We start from the raw sequence: 9,379 nt of genomic DNA, 5'->3' as shown, positions 1-9,379 counted from the left end.
ATTACTTATACTGAATGATCTAAACAGAGCCCAAATCTGTACTTTTTGTTCCTGCAGTTAATTTCTTTCACATAATTGCTTATCATTTGAGAAAAGTTGGCTTGTAGGACTAATGGTATCCTTTTGTTCTGGGTTTCATGTCCAGTCAAAACACCATTTTTGCTGTGGAGTGTGTTTTGGAAAACCAGGGAAAATTTGGCCTCCTGAACCACTTAGCGCAATTTCTTCTGGGGCAAGGGGATAGTTACAATACAGATGTATGGAGTTTACAATGCGAATTTGTCTGTGGGAGCAACAGGCAAAGCTCTCATTTCCTTTGTCTCAGACAAATTTCTGGTAGAGGAGGCAACTGAGAACAAGCTGACTAATTTCAGGTAGCACCTGCCAAGGGGGAGGTACAGGCTAGTTATTCTATATTTCTCACAGGACAAAGGCTGTTGGCAGGGCTGAATTTCTGGTTATTGGTTAAACTCTTTCATGCAAGATGTTATTTTTGCACATTACCTGGGAAATATGGCAGAATTTCTAAAATCATCATCAGTATTTGAGAACCTTCAAGCTGTTACAGGTGTGGTTCATCTTGCCTTGAGACAGAGGCAGGGACTGTTCGACTTTTGAGGTGCTTTGCATTCCAAGTTTTCTGTCACTTATAGACAGTAATTTATAAATCAAATGGAAATTATCCAATGTTTTATATTGCACTAGATTATTATAATAGCATTTATGATCTTTTACACAAAGCAATTAAATACTTTTAAGAAGCTGTAATATATAAAAGAACCGTCCTTTTTACATTACTTATTATTTGTATACCTTTTTTCGTTATTGTTTTCCAGACTTATTTATTTACATTTAAGATAAATAAGGCAAGGATTATTTCATTTTCTGTCTGAACATTCCCTAATCTGTTAAAATTCCACTTCTTGTAAGCCCCCAGGCACTGCTATGAATAGAACCACCAAAAATAGTAAATTATATTTCTTAGTTTGTAGCAACATTACATACAGGGTCCTCTTTTTTGTTTTGGCTTCAGATTTTAGCAGATCCCCTCCAGGTGTTCTGGTGCATTTTTATGCCTTTCAAAAGCTGAGTGCACATCACAGGGCTTCCTTTCCACTTCTTAAAGATTTTACTAAAAATCAAGTGAGTTAGTTCTATCAGGTCAGGGTAAAAATCCTTTTTCTTTCTGTTAACAGCCTGCCAGTGATTTTTAATAGCACTTTCTTCCTATGTGGCTTTTTATTTCTCATTAAAGAAAAAAACAACAAACCAAACAAAAAATAAATATGTCTTCAATCAAAATTGGAAGTTGGCAGCAGTAGTTTCCCAGGCATAAGATTACTCAAAGCAAAGCTAAATAATAGTGCTAACTACCTGCAGCCTGGCAGTGTATTTGACTTCAGCCTATGAGAGACCAAATTACTTTGTAAACTCACATGCATGTTATGCAGAGATACAATCTATTTGTCTATCAGGCAAATACTGGAATCTGGAAGGGGTAAGGGAGAAGCAAAGAGTACATGCCATTGATATTCCACAGTGAACAGCTGTTTCAGAAAAAAAGAATTGAGACAAAAAGTAAAGAAAATATTCAGCTGTAGGTTGGATTTATGAAAGTGGTGCAACAGAATTTGGCCAGGTCACAGGGCTGTGTGATTTCTTCTGATTGCAACCCTATTGTTGTTTCAGGTTTCTGAATTTATCTTATCTAGATTTGTATCTGTGCCTGAAGAATGCAAGACATTGCTCAAAGGCAGGGCAGGAGTGACTTATATATAGCAAGGCCAGGTGCAACCACTCTATTGATTCAAAGGTCTGTGTAACCATGTGCTACTTCCATATCATCTGATCTCAAAAGCACACTGTGCCCACTGATACTATTGCAGAGGCTACACTTGTGCTGTTTCTGGATATTCACTGAGTCTGTGGCTGTTTGAGCTGAGCATGACTGCTCTTGTCCCAATACAGGACAGAATATACTCCGCTACACACCAGGTGCTGACTCTAGGACTTATTTTCAGTTCACTGTTGCTTCTGGGGAAGTGCATCCACTCTCAAATCACCAGTACCATTGCTCATGAGAGCTCATATTTCCAGGTGTACCCCACGCCACTACTGGTAAGGCTAGTGGTTGAGATTATGTGACAGCTAATATGCTCATTGCTCAAGCTGGAAATTAATTGAGATCTTCCAAATGCAAAGCAGTCAATGTCAAAATCAGGTTTAAAATGCCAAACTCTAAATGCAGCTATCAGCTGTTGAAAAGTTGAAATAAGTTTTTAGAAGTTTGAATCCATCCAAAGTTCACATTCTTTCCCCAGTGGTGAAGGCTGACCTGTGCCAGTTAGAGCAAACACAGCCCTTTGCGGCGGAGCCATGCCCTTCACAGCAACAGTCTCAGGAGTAAGACCAACCTTAGAAAGAAATGGATGACAGATCATCACAAGGGATATGTCATAAATTAGCCCTTCCAGGGTAAGAGTAGTGTTTCTATGTTGAACTGAAAGCCAACGTGGAGCTGGCAGTGCCTACTGGGGATCCATCCTGTTGCTGTGATGTGCAGCTGTCTGCTCTCTTCCACTCAGAGAAGCAGAAGGGAGCATATGGTTTTGTACATCTATCTTCTGTGACATGACCTTTTTACCTCTGCATAAGGGAAAAGGAGTGTTTAAAAAAATCCTGCCTTTTTAGTGGTGTATTAATCACTGAGTGCAAATTCGCAATCATCCAAACTAAACACTTGAGTTTGATTTTAACAGAAATCTTAGCCCAGCAAATATGATTTGCGATTATCAGTTACATTTCCAGTGCACTATGTTAAAATGACAGCTTTAAAAAATCATTATAGAGTGCACTAGAAGCTCTCTCCTTTTATAGCAATCTATTTTTCCATAAATAGGAGTATGAACTCATTGAAAGATATTTCATTAAAATGGATGTTTATTGATAAATATTAGAGAACCAAATTATTATAGGAATAGCACACAATAAGGCATGTATTACTTGACCATTAGTATAGTTTTTGGGTAGCTGAAGTTCCCCAACCTTGAGCTTTTGAAGCACATTAGGTGCATTTTAATAGGCCATTAAAACATGGCATCTTCTGTTTTTCTGCAATATATTATGGAGTGAAACAAGCTGCATTTCACTGAGAACATATTGATTGCTTTTGGCCTGAAAAAAATGGATGAGAACACTGTGTTCCATACATGTTGGGAGAACCAGCAAATTGTGGCATTTCTCTTTGATGACACAGAACTTTATGGAAAGATGTGAGTCATACTGGGTAGGAATCTGTTGCCTAAACTAAGACATTTTTGACACTGCAGGCAGCCTGCATGGTGTCCAGCTGTCTCTCCAGAAGGTGCCAGCCTCTTCTAGATCTCTCTTCATCTTCACTGTCGTTTCTACACAGATGTCTTACATACTTTATGGCATCTGAAGGACTTCATATGCCTACTTGTTGGCATCTGAATGACTACCATTGCAACCTCTACCTCCCATAAAAAACCTGCTAGACCAGTACATAAATACTTCAGCCATGAGCTATGGATAGAGAGGCATATGGATAGACAGGTGGATAGGTAAGTTCTCTCCAGACTTTCCATGGAGCTTTGCTGTTGAGGCATTCTGGTTCTTCCAAGGTGACACGAAGTAAGAGTTGCACTCAGTGCAGTTGAGCCAGCTGAGCCAGCTGATGCATTTCTCACCAAGAGTTTTACTGCCTCAGAGATTAATTCCTGGAAGGCCTTCTCCATGAGTGCTTTGGCTCTTCCTCAGAAGGGGCTGAACTAAGAAAAACTGCCAACTAACACCTCACAGAGCTTCTCAAGTATCTCAAGTATCCTCTCTGTGGATAATCTAACAAGGACAGGAGATTCAACCCAATGCGTGGAGGTTTTGTCTTCCTGTCACAATTCAGACAGTGTTATCAGAGCTCATAATTGAGTTGCCACAAGTGCTGCAGATAGTGGAAACAAGAGGAAAACTATCTCTTAAGCCAGAATAGATTAATTTAGAAATGTTCTAAATGTCCCTGCTACTCTAGTGGTCTCAATATATATTCTGTTGTTTTAGTCTAAACTTTTACAGCAAAGAGTTGTCTATATTTGTGTCTAGTGCTTTATCAGATCTTAATAAACATATAATAATAAATTATCCCAAACTTGTGTGCTGTGCTAACTTACAAATATGGCAAGGCTTTTGAATTTCCTGGTACATTAAAAAAAGATTGCATTTGTGCCTCAAAAATAGAGTGAAGTAAATAAGCTCTGACAGTATAAAGGAATGTTGGAGAGAATAGAATCAAGTTAGTAAAAGAGCATCTCTGTTTATTCAGAACAGAGTTTGATGTGCTGTTAAACATTAATGTATTATCTTGATGGATTTTGTACCTACACACTTTAACATCACAGACGAAAAAGCTTTAAAAATAGCACACTGTAATATGTGCTTCATTTATTAAAAATGTATGGGCAAAATAGATTGCATTTTTCATCGTCTTCACATCTTTGTCATTGTTCTCACAGTGAAAATCACAAATTCTGTTTTGAAGCTGAAAATGAATTGCAGTTGTCATTAAATGTGGGTGTTTACAGATATTAATTGACAAAATAGTACATCGTTCTCAACAAGATAAAGTTTCATTTATACTCTGGAGATCTGAAAGCTACCCTAGAAGGAGAGAAGAGCACTGAGCAGCTTTTGAGACATGAAGAACGTGGCACATGTTCTTACCTTTTTTTATTACAAACCTGAAATAGTTTTTACTGTGTTTCAAATTTCTGTTATCAAATTTCACCAATAACTTTGGCAGCCAAACAAGTTTCTAATCCATCTGAATTTTTAATAACTCTCACAAAGTATTGAAAACAGGAAATGTCCAAGGTAGATAATGAAATGGACATCATCCAAAACTTCTGCATCTTGCATCCCCCTTCTAGTTATAATAGTGGCCTAGCTTTCATTAAATTTAGTAGGTGATTCAAACCCCATCCATTTCTTGGGATTAGGAAGTTCATTTCTAGCAAAAATATTTTATATAAAATACATCTGCTCCTGAAAGAAAGTCTTTCCTATTTAAAATCTATTTTGCTCCAGAATTTTTTAACTGCTTTGTATCAATGGAAATCTGAATCAGCACTTTTAAATTATGATAGGAAACTGAAGGCAAGATTGTCTTGTAATTATCTTGCTCATTCCAAAATAATAAAATACAAATGACTCTTCTCTTTCAGGAGTCAAAATACATGCAATTAAGACAGACATTCCATTAAAGAAAGTATGTGTGTGGATTCTGGCAGGTAATAGGAAATGGGCAAAGTACAGAATGAACAACGCCTATATTTAATTTGCAAATTAGCCTGTTAAAGTTTTTTCAAATGTTTCTGTTGGTTTAATAGTAAGATACAAAATACTTCTCGTGGTCAAAACATTATCTTTTAGTTCCCTAGTATGGTATCCTAAGCCATTGCATTTGAGTAGTGATATCACTTATCCTCTAGATATTTCAGCAGCACCAAATAGCATTACTGTGACAAATAAATATACCAAGATGCCCCTCACATTTTTTCTGACATGATTTTTATTGTGTCTTGCTACTTTTTGAAAGACAAATATAAGGGCAAAATGTGGTCTACATAAAAATAACCAAATGAGTAAAAAAAAAGATACTGCATGCCGAGATGTATAGCTCATATCTGCACTGCTTCACACTGCAAAACCACTTTCCAGCAACGTGGTGTTTTATAAATATGTGTTTGACAGCTCAGTAGCAAAGTATATTCCCACTTTGGGTGGAACATTGCAATTTTGCAGGATGTTGATTCATTGTGAGTTAGTCCAGTTGGCAAGTTAATTAATGTCAGTCAAAGAGAAGAGTTATAAATATCTTCATACACGGCAGTCTTCCTTTTGCTTCTTCAGCCCTACTGTGTATGATGGTTTTGACCCTGGCACGATCATTAGGTTAGCTTGAATCATGTCTTGCTTATGTTGATCATTTAAACAGTTAACCCTTGCTTATCATGGCAGCTCCTTACCGAAGGGCATCTCAAAGCATAACATGTTCTGGCTCAGCAGGGGTTTACAGGCAGATGGTGAGTGCTTTTGTACTGGAAAATGTTTGAAAAATCACACAACAAACTGCTTAAACTAAGATTCCACCTTAGTCACATCATATTTCTTACAGGATTCTTCAACAATGTCTACTGAACTCTCAGTCTGATGAACGTTGTCAGCTGAAAGTGACCATGGAAGTCTTCCTACATCCTGTCTAAGAACTTACATCAACTTACATCAGCTGTGGTTTTCAGTGAGCTTTTCTAGCTGGGCTTTTTCAACTGAGACTTTAAATAAGCTGTTTTCTTCCTGGTGTCTCTCTCTTGGTTTAGTGGAAAATACTGAGTGCTACTCATGTCCCTGTAAAACAGCTAGAGACATCTGGGCAAGGGATACAAGCATGTGGTGAGAAAGACTTGTACATGGCCAGAGCATTTCCCATCAAGCAGTCCCAGGTGCCTTTGTGCTCTCTGTTCACTGCTGCAAATGCTTTCCAAACAAGCCATCTGCCCCCACACTGAGTTTAGGAGCTCAGGTACTTACCACAGAGCACAGCCTCCCACTCTCTGGGCCAGGTTCGGGAAAGACAGGCATTTCAATGCCTCTGCTTAATTACCCACATTATTTATTGGATCCCACATCTTTCCATTGATTGTAATGTCAGAGCCTAATTTAACAGTAGTGGAGTGACAGGGAACAGAGGGCACCTAGGGGCTGAAGGCGCTTATATTGTTTTTCTAAAATATCCTGAATCATAATGATATTTTCTTTTCTTTCTAAGAAATGAGAGAATATGCATTAAAATCAGAACTGAATATGCATTAAAATCAGAACTAAACATTTTGACACATGAAGTCAATGCGAGTTCTGCCATCAGCTGCAGTGCAACATGATTAAACCATAGCTGGTCAGCTGCTAACAGAGTAAAAACCTGTCCATGTGTTAATACATTTTCATGACATCCAGATGTGTACATTTACAAGCCCAGGAAGGGGTAGCCTTGCTAATCTGTCTTTTCTAAATTGGCAGAAGTGCTACTCTGGCTGCTACCCTTTAATATGGGACAGAACATGTCACCTGCCAGGAGGTCATCTATTCCCTATATTCCACTGCTTATTTGAAATATTTATGTATCATAATAAGCTGGGAAGAGCTTTTTTCAGTAGAAAAACATACTAAACAGAAGCATACAAGTCTAAAGATGAACATTTTAGGAAAAAGCCTGGCTTTCCTACAAAGCAATCTTCGCAGAGCAACCGAAGTAAAATTATTTGAAATTTGAATGAATGAGCCATTTCTCTCACTAGACTAGAGACTACTCTGGTCTTGCAAGCCAGGCAGCATCTGATGGGGCATTAGATGCTTACCCTCCCACTGGAAAAAAAATCAGATTCTTCCATGTCCTGAAGTTAAGATTCTTTTATTTGTATATAGACTGTTGTATCAATTTTTTGGTGCCTTACAGGAAGATGAGTCATTAGGAGAAATGAACGTGTCTTGACACTCAGGCATGAGGAAGATCGGAATAATGAATATGGTTGAGGAGATGGGAGGAGAAGGCAGAAGAGATGACTAGAGTGCTGATACTGCTATGACTGACAGACTCAGGAAAACTAATTAGGGCTGGGGATGCTGATGAATTCCATATGAGAAAATGGAGTTTGAATATTAATAGACTCTGCTCCATTATTGTCCGATTTTAAATCCATTAAATTTGAAGGGCTTAAAGTTTGGGAAACAATATTTTCTTATTCTTTTGACATGATGAACAATGCAAGGATTAGGAGATAGCACTTTTTGCATGGGTCCAAACCCATGTGTATACTGGGGGTTAGCACATAGTTAATGCACAACTGAAGTCTCACTTACATAATTTCTTCTTTAAGGGTTTCCATGAAACTTAAATGGTGAGCCAGGCAGGCTCTGATTTTAAATAAACTTGGCAATGTCCCTCAGTATTTGCCATCAACAAGGAAGAAGTGTTGTACAGTGTATTTTTCATTTGTGTTGCTATTATGCTGTTTTAAGAATGATGATTTGCCATTGCTTGGCTCTGTGATTCATTTGATTGTTTTCCCTCATTTCAAGATGAATCGTAGTTTTTAATCCGTTTGCTGTCATGTCTCATTTTACTGAAGCATACATATTGCTCTTACTGCCATGCAAATAGGTGCTATATAAATAAAACGTATTATTATGATCATCAAAGTAAAAGAACCCATAGTCATCTGTTACACAGTGTGCTCTTTGCCAGACTCAGTGCTTGCACTCATGGTCCATTTCTCCACTTCTGCTGGCAGTGCTCTGGTGAGAGAGCATTTCTGAGCCATGCTGACTGAGAAACATCAGGAGGACAAGAGTAAATGGAAATAATGGGGCAGATTTATTACCGATACTTCCAGAGAATTACAACTTGCTTTCCTCAGGCATAAACCAGTGATGACAATACAGCTGTGAGTTCTGAGCTCATCAGACCTCAGGGAACAGAGATGACAGATTAGCATTTGGGTGAGAAGCCTCCCAGGAGCACCTGTAGCCACAGTCTGACAACCGTATTCCCCTGTCTCCCTCCTGCATTTACCTGCTGGATGTTCTCTTGCCTCAGCTGCCTCCCAGAGGAGTAAAAGCAGCAAGTGCAGAGATTCAAAAGCATCCCCCTCATCTGCCTTTGCCCAGCTTTTCTTGAGTCAGGCAGTGCATGGAAGACCGTGCATGGGTATATATGGGAAGCAGTTCTGGGGTGGGTACAGCTTGAAAAGGCTGTTCCTCCTAGCCTTACTAACACCATTACCATAATGTAATGAGAGTATTTGTTTGAGTGCTTGAATTGTAAACTGTGCTCCTGAAGATATAAATGTGACAGCCAGCTATCTCTTGCTATGATTAGAAGGATGAGGACACCTGACATGTTCACTTCAGAATGACATCTGCTTGGAGATAAGAAACCTCAAGGGATATAGTTTGGAGTGCTGTCTGCATGGGTGTGTTGGGGTGGAGGAGGAAGAGATCTTACTAATATTCTATTAATCAAGTTGTTCTGCTATAAACCAGAATATATTTTGTGCTAAATTGGGCCAAAAAATTAAATGTATTTCTTGGATGCCTGGGTAAAAGGGGCTGATGTATATCAGTGTCAAACACACAGTGATTCATTATATTCTCTGGCCTCCTGAGAGAGGCTAGTTAGCTTGCACTGGTCTCATCTTGCTGCTGCTGCCACTTTCTGTGTTGGCATGTAATGTACCTACAGGCACTAGATTTCCTAATTACTTGTGTTCTTACTGCAAGCCAAGACTAGCCATATTTTACAATGTTCCTG

The sequence above is a fragment of the Acanthisitta chloris genome, unplaced genomic scaffold (genome assembly GCF_000695815.1).
Source record: "Acanthisitta chloris isolate BGI_N310 unplaced genomic scaffold, ASM69581v1 scaffold1415, whole genome shotgun sequence".
NCBI classification, from domain to species: Eukaryota; Metazoa; Chordata; class Aves; order Passeriformes; family Acanthisittidae; genus Acanthisitta; species Acanthisitta chloris.
The sequence above is the reverse complement of the archived record's forward strand: the minus strand, read 5'-3'. Positions refer to the sequence as shown.